Source organism: Nyctereutes procyonoides, unplaced genomic scaffold, assembly GCF_905146905.1.
Source record: "Nyctereutes procyonoides isolate TBG_1078 unplaced genomic scaffold, NYPRO_anot_genome, whole genome shotgun sequence".
Lineage (NCBI taxonomy): Eukaryota > Metazoa > Chordata > Mammalia > Carnivora > Canidae > Nyctereutes > Nyctereutes procyonoides.
Genome location: NW_026575146.1, coordinates 46,485,414 through 46,500,573, shown reverse-complemented (window position 1 = coordinate 46,500,573; position 15,160 = coordinate 46,485,414).

Here is a 15,160-nt window from a genome sequence, read left to right as displayed (position 1 = left end):
CAGAGAGCAATTATTAACATAAATTATTTATAGTACAGTTATTGTTTTTTTAAGGATTGTATTTTCCACAAAAGCATGGTGCTTGTGATCGCAAGTGGAGGCTCATACAAATATTAAAGTGCAGTGATTTCCAAAAGTGTCTTCAGGTAGCAGGTCTCCCTCCAAAAATTATGTGATGGTCAGATGGGTTTAGAATGTTCTTGGAAACATGATCTTTGAGTTTCTTTTTTGCAGTTATTTTCAGTATCTTTTTTTAAAAGTTTTTTTCATTTATTTATTCATGAGAGACATAGAGAGATGCAGAGAGAGGTAGAGACACAGGCAGAGGGAGAAGCAAACTCCACGCTGGGATCCCAATGCGGGACTCTATCCCGGGACCCCAGGATCGCACCCCGGGCCAAAGGCAGGCGCCAAACAGCTGAGCCACCTAGGGATCCTCTCTTTTCAGTATCTTTATAGAACCCTGGGACCCCCCAAGGAAGGAATAGAAGGAGCATTTCCAACAGTATTACATCTTGGAATTATTTTAATGAGATTATTAGGGATAGAGTCCAGTTGATGCTTTCTTTTTGAGCAAACACCAATTTCTTCCCCTGACTTTGGAAACTCTCCTCCCCTTCAGTACCACAAGTTAATGGCAGATAAGACCTGGGAATAAATTACTTCACAGTTAGCTCAGTGCCTTTTTAGTTATGAGGCTTGTCCAAGTCTTCGATAAAACTTTACAAATATTAGCTTGTAGTAAAAATTTTTTAATATTAGGAAATAAAAAGTAAACATTAATTTTTCCATTGCAATATTATTAAAAGCTATTTATGTTTATATGCACTGTATTTACTTAAAATTTAACAGAGAAAATGACAAAATAAAAATGCACATCTGCTATTTAAAATGATGAAATTTTAGTACTCATGATGTTTGTTTAAAATATGTTCTTTTTTAAAAAAAGATTTTATTTATTTATTGAGAGAGAGTGAGTGGTAGGGAGAGGCAGTGAGAGAGAGAGAGAGAGAGAGAGAGAGAGAGAGAGAGAAAGAGAGAAGCAGACTCCTTGCTGAGCAGGAAGCCTGATGAGAGGCTGGAGCACAGGACCCAGAGATCATGACCTGAGCCAAAGGCAGATGTTTAACTGCCTGAGCCACCCAGGTACTCGGTTCATATTAAAAGAAATAACAATAAACAATTGTTTCTGACCTCTGATCCAGTCCCTTTGCACTCTTCAGGGAGACAACTCTTAATATGAATTTGCTATGTTTCCAAATCATGCTGTTATGCTTTTTATAGTTTAGGAATCTCTATTCAATACATATGTGTATTTGAACATAGTGAATTTAAATGGTATACAATCCATAACACCATGCAATTGTGTTTTTACATTTGACGTTATGTTTGCATATGTATCTGTAATTTATTTTATTTTTATTAAGCAAGATTTAGCTGTATTTTGTAAACATCATCCTTTACTTGAGACACATTTTACCATGTTGTTGCATGGTTGTAGTGTTCATCCTTTATGCCTGGATAAGCTCCCACTGAGTTGACATATGAGAGTTTGCTTTACTGTTCTCCAGTGATTTAGGTAATTACCATATATTTTTAGCCATTATAAATGGGTAAATAGAAAGGTAAATGATACAGTTTAGGATATTTGTATCTAAAATTAAGAGAAAGCCTCATTAACCATGGCTTAAACCATAACGATTATTTGCTATTTACATAAACCAGCGTCTGTTTGGCTACACAGCGATGCTTGGGATCAGAGTCAGCTTCTTTTTGATTTCTTGTGAGCTTTTCCTCATGCTTACAAGGTGACTGCAGCTGCTTTAAACATCACATCACCACAGGCCAACCTCCAAGTCAGATGGAATAGGGTGGTAGAAAAAGGGCCAGTTTCTTTATGACTCTCTTTTTCAGAAAGAACACCTTGCCTAGGAGCTTATAGGGGACTCCACTTTAGATTTTAGTAGGCAGCATCAGGTGATATGTCCAAACAAGACTTAGCTCTGCAAAGGACAGAATTATCATGATTGATAATTACTCTCTTCTACCCTCCAGATCACAGTAGATGTCATCTAGCAAAGAATTGGAAATGGTAGTATATCAGTCAAGGTTCTCTATAGAAACAGAATCAGTGGGGGATATACATCTATGTATTATAGATATCATTTATTATAGAGAACTGGCTCATTTGCCTGTGGATGTGGACAAGTCTCAAGGTCTGCAGGGTGAGTCAGCAAGCTGGAGACTCAGGAGAGCTAATGGTTTAGTTCGAAGAACTAAAGGCCTAAGACTCAGGAGAGACAGTGGTGTCATACTGTTCTGAAGACTGGCAGGCTTGAAACCTAGGAAGAGCTGACTTTTCAGTCAAGTCTGAAGGCAAGGATGAAAGCTGATGTTCTAGTATAAAGGCCATCAGGGCAGGAGGATTCCCTCTTACTAGTGACAAGGTCAGCCTTAATGTTTTATTAAGGCTTTCAATTGATTAGACAAGGCCCACCCACATTATGGAGGGTAACCTACTTCCTCAATCTACCAATGTAAATGTTAATCTGATCCCAAGACACCCTTGTAGAAACCATTAGAATAATGTTGACCAAAGACCTGGGCACCCTATAGCCCAGTCAAGTTGATACATAAAATTAACCATCACAGTGGTTAGGAAGGTAGCCAACAGTATCTGCTTCAGAGGTAAGGAGTATCGTTATGTATGTATACTCCTTATATATTATTATATATACGATATTTGATGTTTTTAATAGTGTGTTTCAAAGAATGGATTATTGTATTCAAGTAGAGGGGAAATATTTTTAACGTTTCTGATATGTATTTCCAAATGCTTTCTTAAAATATTTGGTAATTTGTGTAGTCTCTAGCAGTGCTTTAGATATGTTTCCTGCATTGGCATCAGGGTTAGATTTTTTTTTTTATGAGTTGGTTATTAGATGTAAAGTATTACTCACTATTGCTTTAATTTTCACATATTTTGATAAACAGGATAAATTTTTGCATTTCCTGTATTTCCTGTATTACACCTTTCTCTAATGAAATCTTAGCAGTACTCAAACATTTTATAGGTACCTTATGTATATTATATATAAGTATATAACATATAAGTATATATACTCTTACTATCTCTTTTCCTATCTGTGTCTTTTCCATTGGTTCTTGCTCTCTCTCTTTTTTAAGATTTTATTTATTTGAGAGAGAGGAGGAGGGGAGAGGGGCAGAGGAAGAGGGAGAAGCAGACTCCCTGATGAGCAGGGACAACTCCTCCAAATGCTCAACTCCATCCTAGAATCCTAGGATCATTACCTGAGTGGAAGTCAGACACTTAATTGACTGAATCCCCCCCAGGTACCCCTCTTCCTTTCCCTTTTACTTAAATATTGTTACTGTTTTTTTTTTTGTACACAAGTCTTTTAATTTTCTTAATCTTACCTATTTTGATCTTTTCTTTTTCAATTTATCCTTTTATTTTAATCCTTGTTATGATAAATACTTTTCCTTTCTTGTGATTTAATTTTAAGCTGCTTAGAATTTGTTGTGGAGTAAAGCATAGTTTTCTTAATATCATTTATTAAAGGAAGACTCCCATTGTTTTTAGATGCTTACTTTATGATTTATAAATGTTATGGACTGAATTGTGCAACCCTGCTCCTCCAAATTCATATGTTGAAGCCCTAACCCTCAGTGTAACTGTTCACAGAGATAGGGCCCTTCGGGAGGTAATTTAAATTGAATAAGATCAGGGGTGGGGGAGGCTTATCTGATGGGACTGGTACTCTTATAAGAAGAGGAAGAAACACCACAGATCTATTTTTTCAGACATAGAAGAGGCCAGATGAGGACAAAGAGAAAAAGTGGCTATCTGTAAGCTAGAAGACAGTATCAATAGAAACCAACCCTGACTGTACCTTGATCTTGGATTTCTAGTCTCCAAAAATGTGAGAAAATACACTTATGATGTGTAAGCCACCCAGTCTGTAGCATTTTTGTATGGCAGCCTGAGCAGACTAATAAAATAACATTCTTGGATTTATTGGGATCTTTTCTTGAGAGCTATTGTTAATATATATTCTAGTAATAGAAACCTCAATTTATATAAATAGATATGTAAATATATAGTACCATCACAACACACTTTGATTATTATTTTTTCACAACACACTTTGATTATTATTTTTATATTTTGTAGTCTGCCTTTTACATAATATTAGATACAAATATAGGCTGGATATAAAATTATACTTTAAAATATGGTCTATCAGTTCTTCTGAGTTTCTCTGTGTATCTAGCACAAAGCCTCATTGAGTAGAGTTCATAAACTGAGCTTCTTAGTTCATCTAAAGTGTGAGGAGCTTATATAGCTTCATCGTGTCTTCCGATGAGTAGGAGCTACAAAATTGTGAACAAGGGTGGGTGAGGAGGGGAGGTAGAATTGTCCCTCTGGAGCAAATTTGATTAAGCTAAGGTTTGGCATTTGTAATAATCATTCCAAATAAAGCTGAGAGCAAAACATAGCTACTTAGCATTTTGATTCTACAAAACACCTAAATATTTTCTTACCATAAATTCCACAATGAGTACACTATTTGGGTAAATATTTTAAACCCCACTTTAAAAAACATACAAATGACTTTTAATTATTTGTTTGCCCATTTACCTGAGTTCTTATTAATACAAAGCTCTCTGGGAGATATAACATGAATTCAATGTCGTCTTGAAAATTGTGTCTCACTTGTCCACAGGATCAACTCTTTTGTCTAAATTGATTGAACAATTAAGCTCAACTGTAGACTGATTTTATTTTTTTCTTCAATAGCTTTGATCGAATAATCCATCGATTTGTCAGCATTATGTAGATACGGCCCCAAATAAATTTCTTGCTCTGGAGGAGTTGTTAGGCTGTTCATTACCATTCAGAAAAAAAAAAAAAAGATTTTTCAAAAGAGAATAGGAAGATTCAGCAGTTAGGAATTTTATTTTGCTTTATTTTTTTTTTAAGATTGTTTTTATTTATTTGAGAGAGAGCATGAGCTGGGAGGAAAGGACCCTGGGACCATAGCCTGAGCAGAAGGCAGACACTTAACAACTGAGCCACTCAGGTATCCCTTTATTTTGCTTTAAATTGGCAACTATGAAAACTAAAACAAAGAAGCTTAGGGCAATTGGGAGCTATGCCTCTACTCTTGAATACTTCTTGAGTGCCTCCTCAGAACTGTGAATGGTGCAGAAGGCTTGTGGCCAGTTATGGGTCTTAGACATGCATGGTTCATGTTATGCTGAGGACATTTCTGGAAGGAAGTCATTGTTTTAGCATTAGTATTGATCTTTTCACTCTTTGGTTTTCCTCTTTCACCACACAAAGGACTCTTGGATGCTGGTTTTTTTGTGCAGACAAGATTCAGCAGATCCTTTTTTCAAATCTGGTGTCTAGATCATCTAGATACTTCCATGTCCAAAAAGCCCCCTTCACTAGGGCTAAGTAAGCATGGCTTAATTTATCCTGGACTCTAGGGTAGCTTATGAATCAAGAGACAGTAAATCTAAGTATAGGAAATGAGTAGGACAGAATGGAAATTTTTTTGTTGTTGGTCAGAGCTTAACTAAATTTAGCAGTGATCCCTTGAGGAAGAAAGAAAAAAAAATCCCCTAATTCAACACCCAATTATTTTTAAAAAAGGATCTAAAGACATAGCAGGAAATTAGCCCAGACAGTTTGACATCAGTTAAATCTCAGAAGTATTTTAAAAAGATCAAATGCTGGAACATTTAAAAAGCACAGCTTGATAACAGTCAATTAAGGTAGCCTCAGGATGTGGCCAGGAGATTTTAGTAATTTGTATGTGTACAGCATGGGTGGAAAATCTGAAAGGCATTGCCATAAGAATCAAGAAAAATAAAGTAAAAATCATAAAGCAGGATATGGCTATTTGACAAAGCCCCCCCCCCCTTTTTTCTTTTTACTTAATAAGTAAAGCATGGAATCCTGGGGACCATAAGAACCTGGCAAATTGAATTAATAGTTTAGTAAACTTGGGTAGAAGTGAATTTCAATTTTAAATCCTTGGCAACTTAGTTTTCTGTTCCAACTGCTGTTACTCAGTGATACTAAGATTTTGGGGTAAAGGGATCTGGTTATGGTAGAATCATTTAGTACAGTGCTTTTCAAAGTGTAGTCCACAGGCTGAAGCCATTCTCGAACTGTTATCTTTGGCAAGATAAGTACAGAAATTGAGAGTATTTAGAAACTTTTATAGCAGTGTGACCAAGTACTTTCCTAAAAGACATGGATTTGAATTTTATATATTTTTGCTTTTTTTTTTTTTAAAAAAGCCAGTCTTAGCAATTAATTTTATTGTATTTTATAAAATTATAGGTTTATGCCTTGTTGAAATAAAAAAAAGTCCTCCCCCACAAATAGTTTGAGCAGCACTGATGAAGACCTTTTTTTTTTTAAAGCAATGGCATTTGAAGTATGATGTATAACATGTTATTAGAAAAAAACCAACCTATTTTTCCTGTAGTGAAAAAACATCCAAGCATAATTACCTCAAATACATTTGAAAATGGCTTTCAAACATAGGTATTTGAGGGGCACCTGGGTGGCTCAGTTGGTATGCGTCCAACTCTTGATTTCAGCTCAGGACATGATCTCAGAGTTGTGAGACTGAGCCTCACTGGGCTCTGCAGTGGGTGTGGAGTCTGCTCAAGATTCACCCTTCCCACCCCTCTCCTCTGTGCCTCTCTCTCTCCCTTAAAAAAAAATAAAAAGAAGAAAAAAAGAAAAGAAAGAAAAAAGAAAAAATGATATTTGAAGAAACTCACTGGGTTAAAAGATGAGAGGATCTGGGAGCAGACTTTTGTCGTGAGTTGTAGCTGTAGCTAAGACTACAGTGAGTAGAACAGTAGGTTGGATGCCTGTTCTGATTCATCAGGCCTTCCCTGTGTTAGAAATACACATTTTCTTTGCCATGTGATTTTGCATTTCCTGCGACTATATGTCAAGTGTCTTACTCTGCCCCATTGATACTGGGTTTCACCGGGTGACTTGGCCTGTAGAATATGAGCAGAAGAGCCAGTGTACCCAGGTTCTGAGACAAAGCCTTCAAAGGCATTGTATACTTCCTCTGGCTCTCACTGGTTTGTGTGACCATCTTGGTGAGGGCACACGGCCAGCTTTCTGCTGCTCCTTCAGCACGGATCAGAGCTAAACCTGACCCAAGGCTGAGAACCAAGCCAGCCACACTGCAGCCTGAGGTAGAGTCATTGCTGCCAACTTACAGACCTGTAAGCTAGGAAAATAACTGCTTATTGTTGTAGGCCACCTAATTTTGAGTTTTTTTTTTTTTTTTAACACAGCATCATTGCAGAAATAGTTGGCCGACAGGTGGATTATGATACATTCCATAGTCAACTAATGACATTCAGTTTACCTTTTCAGCCAGGAAACCTCTTCTGCATGTAACATACTCAAACCTGAACTCATGATTCACCCCCTTCTTGCCCTAATCACAACCTACTCCACTTCTTAGTAAATGGAAACTCTGTTCTATCCATGACTCATACCAAGGACTTTGGGGTCATCTTTGAGTCCTTGTTTTTTTCATATCCTGCATTTTAGACCTTATAATAAAAGTCACATCATCTGACTCTTCTTCCTTAACCCCTCTATTGCCTTCTTAACTCACTCAGAGTTTCTTGCAGTCACTGTCATGGCCTAACTGGCTCTGTGTGTCCTAGCTCCAAGCATTGCTCAGATCTCACTCTCTGTCACTTGCTCCTCTGTTGCTATACATTAGCCACCTGGCCTCCTTGCTTTCCATAAGTACGCTAAGTATGTTTCTACTGAAGAATCTCTCCTTGGAATGCTCTCTTCCAGGTATCTGTAAGTTTGGCTTCCTTATTCCCTTTAGGAATCTGCTCACATACCACTTTCCCTGACCCCATCTGGAATAATAACCACCACTCCACTGCTTTCTATCCTGTTTGAACCTAATTCTTGATCTCAGTATCCACTGTCTAGCATGTTATATACCTAGGCATTTATCATCTATTTCTATCACTAGAATGGAAGTGCTCTGAAAAGCAGGCACTGTCCTTTCCATGGCTGGATTTCCAGTGTTAAGTATAGCACATGGCACATAGAAAGCACATAGAGAGATGTTACTAAATATCCATCGGTGAAAGCATGAGTTCAATGTCTTTGGAGAGAATATGGCCTTGTTAAGCCTTGAGTGTATTAAGTGTGAGTCAGGTATTCAGATATTGATGATAATAAAAAAAGATTTAAAAAATGGCTCAACTTCCTATTCTAATAAGAAATTGATGTTGGCCAAATAGGAAAACCTTTTGGTCATGGATTTTTAAAGACTGAAAGCACTTGGTTAAAATTAGTACTGGGGATGGGGTATATTTTAATTTTAACATTGAAGACATGGAAGTAAGTTACATTCAGGGTTTTTTATTTGTATGGAATATTCTCTAAGGATTTTAAGCCCATTTTTGAGCAAGGTCAGTTACAGAGCCTGCTCAGAGATAGATGTTCAGAAAGAATCAGGGAATACTAGAGCTGTTTTTATTTTAGGGGGAAAAATAACCTCCCCTCCATAAAAACTTTATGGAACTATGGAGAGGCGAGGTTGGCCAGGTAGGAGGTGGTGACTGTCACTCGCAGATTTTGCCCACGCTAGCAGTTTTCTGGCATTTCAGCAGCACACCGTTTTGGTGAGGACTCTGTATGTTATTTCAGCAGCAAAATCTCTGCCAAGATCATGAAGCGAGTGCAAACTCCAGGAAATCTTGTAAAAGAAGCAAAAATGTTGTCATATGCTTGGATGTCAGATCAGCTGAGGCAAAACTGCAGCCTACCTAGACCAAAGTCTTACCAAGTATGGTAATTCTGGAGCTTCCATCAGAAGTTGCTGCTCAGAGGGACAGAATTTCTAACATCATCTTAAAATCTACTCTGTATTAGACTTCTAATCTCCAGACCTCCTGTATACACATATCAAGACTTTGTAACATTGAGTGTCACATAGGACTCTGTTCACAGATCTAGATTACAAAAGGGCAAAAGGAAAGGGAAGAATGGTATCATGTCTTTAGAAAAAGTTTTTAAAAAATCTCAATTTTATTCTAATTTATTGAACACGAAAAAATGTTTAATTTTATCTGGGAAAGAAAGAGGATGTAAATAACACTTGTTAAATAACTCTGATGTGCCAGGCACAATGCTAGGAGATTCACATATGTTTTCTAGCTCTAATATAAATTTGTATCTTGTGTATAACCACTTTTAAAGATTAGAGTATTTTGGAGTCAGATATTCTCATTATTTCTTAGGGTGAAGTGGAGGCAAGAGTAGGTTTCCTCAGGCAGGCTACCTGAGACACAGAATCGTTGAGTTATTTTGCTTAAATGATACACAAGGCCAGAGTAGGGCAAGGAAATTATTTTGCTCTGATTTGGAATAGAAGCTTTCATGGAAGTATAGCTGTTTTTGTAAGTTTCATGGACAATTTAAAGACACCTGGGTGGCTCAGGGGTTGAGCACCCGCCTTCGGCTCAGGGTGTGATCCTGGGATCCTGGGATTGAGTCCTGCAGCCTGCTCCCTGCATGGAGCCTGCTTCTCCCTCTGCCGGTGTCTCTGCCTCTCTCTGTGTGTCTCTCATGAATACATAAATAAAATCTTTTTTAAAAGTTTCATGGGCAATTTATATCTGACTTTTAAGCAATATTACAATGTACATTGTTCTCTGTGATGAATATACAATAAAACAATTCTTACCTCTCAGATAAGGAATTGTAATTGATTCAGGAACATCACCTTGATTTTTTTTTCCTTTTGGTCTTTTCTCCTTATATTGAGAAGGGCCCTTTGAAGCAGAGCTTAGTTATCGTATCTTTTTCTCCAATGGAAATGCCACTTCTCTATTTTTTTTTCCTTCCATCTGCTCCAGTTACATATGATCTTCATGCAGTCTTTTCTTAAGTACTATGCAGTATTTGAAAATGAATTGAATCCTGAAAGTTTTCCTCTTTATTTTTTTCCCCTGGTAACTGCACAAATCCAGTAAGTGTTTTGTTATTCCGTAGGGGTTGAGTGATTTATTATCCTGACCCTGCTGGTCAGATAAGCAAAAGCCTAACTGAGAATGAACAACTGTCTCTGTTTCTTTGAGTGATGGGCACAGAATTTTAAATAATGGTTGGTGATTGGGGAAAAAACAAGAGAGAAAAATGCATGATTTTTACTTGGTATTAGCTATGGGCTGCTGTAGGCAGAAAATTTTGTTTTTCTTCTACGCTACGAGAACATTGTCTTCATTTATTTTCTTTATTGGAAATTAAGCACTTTCATTAAGGAATATAGTAAGTTAGTAAATAATATAACCCTCTAACATGTTTTTACTCAGAGATTTTGTTCTCTCTTTCTCTTGTTTGTTTGTTTTTAATTTGTTTGTTTGGTCTCAGTTTTTCCTAACTTAGGGTGAAGAGGACCAGCAAGTAGTTTATAGCTTCATTTGTGGAAACATTCATCGGTGGTTCTGATTATTTACCATATGCCAGGTTCAATGTTGATGCTTTAGAAAACAGATGGGAGCATAAGCTCTGTGCATAAGAAGGGGGCACGTGACCCAAAAGGACACACTAATACCCAATCATACCCTAAGGTGGGGCAGCAGTGGAGACACAGACTGTGCAAAGTGGGGTCAAAGAAGACAGAGCCTTAGCACTGCCAGACTCTCAGGCAGGCCTTCACAGAATATATGATAATGGAGCTAAATCTTGATAAACATTTGCACAGTGTTAAAATAGAATATTGGTGCTAGCTAAGAGAGATAGCCATGCACAGTCAAGGAGAACTACTCAGATGTGGGTGAGAGAGAGATGCAGGCATCATCAGTGTGAAGATAGTGTGATGACCCAGGAGGGCATGTAGTACAAAGTGAGGACACGAGAGCTCAGGGGGCACCTCTGAGGGGTAGAGTCACAAGTGGGCATGCAGAGAGGCTCATGAGGAAAACTCAAACAGTAAGTACAGAGAAGTAGGGTGCCCAGGATGATATCAGAGCTTAATAATCAAAAATTTCATTTCAAAGAATCTTGGACTAAGCCACATCTGTGGTTTTCTCTTCTAGGTTACTAGTTTCCTGAATAGAGTGTATTATTAATAAGAAAATACATAAGGGACAGGAATCACTGAACACTATTTTATTTAAATTAGTATTGATGGTGCACACACACACAAACAGCTTCTATAAACATTTAAATTTAAGATATGATATAAAGGCATTTGACAACCATAAGACACAATTATCTATCAGATAGGCAAAGATTATAGAGATTGATGCCACTCACATTTTTAGAAGGGCGTCTCACAAAGTTATGTGAAACTTTAAATGTGCCTACCTCCAACCTTGAAATTCTACTCTCAGGAATTTATTTTAAAGAAATACTATATGGGATGCATGGGTGGCTCAGTGGTTGAGCATCTGCCTTTGGCTCAGGTTGTGATCCTGGGGCCCTGGGATCGAGTCCCACGTCGAGCTCCCCCACAGGGAGCCTGCTTCTCCCTCTGCCTATGTTTCTGCCTCTCTCTCTGTGTCTCTCTTGAATAAATAAATTTTTTAAAAAAGAGAACATTCTTTAAAAGAAATACTGTATATTTATTCTTTGTCCAAAAAAGATTTTTAAATGAATTGTTTCATAGAATATTCCATTGAAAAAAAAAATGATAAGCCAGAAATACATTTATCTACATGTAAGGATGTCCTCCTTGCTAACATATAAAAGCAGACTTCTGTAAGTTACCATATTTTTAATATACATATAGAAAGAAGCTGGAAAGATCTACATCAAAATGCTAGCTGTATTCATCCCTGGTGAATCATCACTAGATGACTTTCACTTTTCACTTGGTAATTTTATAGCATTTTGTAATGTCTCTGTATTTACAATGAGCCTGTATTATTTTCAAAATCTGATAAAAACACTTCCAGTTAAACTGTGTGTCATTTACTTGGAATTTATATTGGCATTGCTAGTGGAAAAAGACTAGAGCCTTGCCACCTTTGATGTGCATAGGATTCAGCAGATCTAAGGTGGGACCTGGCACTCTGCATTTCTCACAAGCTTCCAGACATGGCCAGTGTTGCCAATTTTGGACTATAGTTTGAACAGCAAATTCTCAGTAAAAAGCCTATGTTGCAAGATTTCGTTGCTTTTGTTGTGCTTATTTTATTCCAGGCAGAAACATTCATGGAATAACAAAGGACTTTGAAAAACAAAACTGGAATAACTGTTATCGTTCAGTGGCTCTCTTAACTACTAGAATAAGTGGATTCCATTTCCACCTTGTCCAGAGTTTCAAGATACCTTCCTGAATTCATGGCTGTCCTGGGCCTCTTAATCTCAGGGGAGGGCCTTCCTCTCAGAAACAGAGTTTGAGTAACTATCCCCATGTCAAGCTTGTCATTTATAAATTTCTTTTCCTTAGAATACTATATTGGTGATTTTCTCTGATAAAATAATCAATGCTTAAATATAAATACTTTCTTGATTTTTTGGCCTTTTCCAAATTGCTTTAACATTTTAACATGTCAAAAAAAAACATTTTAACATGTCTACAGGTTATTAATTCCCTCCCCCCAAAATAAAAGAGAATAGAGCAGCAAATTCATTCCCGACAGGGTAAAGAGAAAGGGCTTTTTCCAAAGTTTATCTGACTCTATTACCAACACAGCTTTCTACCCAGGCTTTAGCCACATTTCTCCGCTGTTCTAACTTAGGTTATTAAGCCAACACAAGTTTTACAAGTCAGTTAGAGGACTAACACAATTAAAAGAAAAAGAGAAGAACCCAAATCACCCAACGAATCCAGTCAGTCTGCTTGACTAATCAACCAAAATTTCTTTTAACTTGTTCTTGTTAATGAGCTGACCAGTAAAGCAGTTGGTATGAACAATATTTTTGAATGTCTAATTTTGTATTAGCAAAGGATATGACTGTGGCAGTATGCCATGTATTTATTTATTGTTAATTCGTTTATTTGACATGGTTTGTTCTACTAGAACTTGGGTTTCTTAAATGCAAATTATGTCAGCAGAGGCAGATTTTCCCTAAAGCTAAAAATACATTGTATCACATGATGGTGAGTCTTTGCAAAATTTACTAGAATAAGGTAATTTAACCTCTGTAAATCAAGTTATCTTTCTCTCTCTCTCTCTCTCTCTCTCTCTCTCTCTCTCTCATTTCACCTCCCTCTCTCCTGTAAAATATCTTGGCAAAGTATTCAATAGCTGAGGTCTAGGATTTGGTGCTTTTGTAGTGAGCAACCAATGAAATTTGGGGGCTGGTGGATGACATCCAGAAGATACCATAACAGCAGTTAGAACTTCTGGAAAACAAAGTCCTTAATAGCAATTCACTGAGAGCTTGAGATACATTTTTAAAAGAATTTTTAAGTAGGCTCTTGGGTTGTTTGATAATCCAACTAATGAAAGGAGGGAATAATATGAATACATTGGAGAATTATTTACATTTCCTGCTGATTGGACACAAAAAATTGTCATTGACAAAGATGATGTAAAACTCATAATATGCCACCAGAGCAAAGACAGCTAATTTGTTAATGGCAATTGGAAAGTCCAAGAATATTTAAGATCAGCCATTGCAGAGGCAGTCTTGAAGAGCTTTGCATTCCTACAAATCATATATGAAAGGACTTGATAGTTTCCCCCAAATTGGCAGCAATTCTAAGTACAATGTAAGATGTTACAATAATAAATGGAGCTGAAAGAAACCTTCATAAAATGTCAACGAAAAACTAGATTTCATCACCTTTGCTGGAGAAGGGACTGAATTTTATTTTCTCTATAGAAAATATTACCATTTTATTGTCCTACAAAGAGATAAAGCAGATACAAATGAAAATAGCAAAGTATTATAGAGGCAGGCCAGTTAATTAATAAAAACATATAATTTTTCTGAATCTTCTGAAGTTCTTGACAATCATCAGTATTTCAAAATCTGTCCATTGTAATTTATTTGCCTGCCATTCTCAATGAATAGGCACCTTTCAACCAAAGTTTACATTTGTATTTTGCATTCTTTTCCTTAAAGAAGGACTTCAAAAGCATAGAAGGTTCAAGTCCCACTAAATGTGGATGTGTCCCCGTTAATTGGGATGATTTGAAAGTTTACGTGTCTCACATTGGATGTTTCCCAGCATGTTAATATTTTGACATTTTCACAATAAAAAGGAAAAGGACCTTTTCACAGTAGAAGAGAAAGCTTTAGGAATGTGTGAAGAAGTTCAGAAAAAGCTAAAAAATAGGCACACCTTCCATTAGTGGGAAAGTGGATGGTTTTGTGTCATCCAGAACCCACTACATGTTCCCAAGTTAAGCCACCTGGGAAGGCTGTAAATGCACATGAAGAAGCTGAAAGCAATCCCACCTGTGTCACCACCTCCCACGGTCCCAGACCCCTCCAAAAAAAAATTAGAACAAAAGGATTGATAAACATGGTAACCCTTGGATCATATCTTGGTGAAATTGGTTTCTGTTAGAATATAGTGTTACCTAGGGCTGATGTCTCAAAGGAGAAAATGGAAGGCCGGAATATAAAGGAAGAATGAAATACTAAGGGCACATGCTGGAGAGTGCTTGGAGACAGTTCACAGGGTAGAATTGTATCAGTATCACTCTTGTTTGAGATAGGGCACTTGTTATAATGCTTCATAGCTTTTGAACCATCTGCCCCACTCCCATTTCCCCCATAAATTCTATTATTTTCAGTGCATGATTATGTTGAGTGTGAGCTTTTTCCACGACCACTTTATGACAATAAAGCAGAAACATCTGTATTTATACCTTGCCTATTTGTAAAAGATTTGGGGTATCTTCTAAGAGAAACACAATATAGAGCAAACAAAGTGCTTAAAAGAGGAGCAGTCATCTGCCAGGAGCAGAGCATAGAAGTGTTATAAGCAATGAATATAAGATATGACAAAACATTGTCCCCAAAGGAAGAAGTCCCGATAAATAAAACTGGGCACTGCTTTGACTCTTCCTGGCATCCAAGATGGATGGGAAAAAAAATGCGTCTTAATGGCATTCTTTTCATTTTGGGATGAAATGGGTCACAGAAATT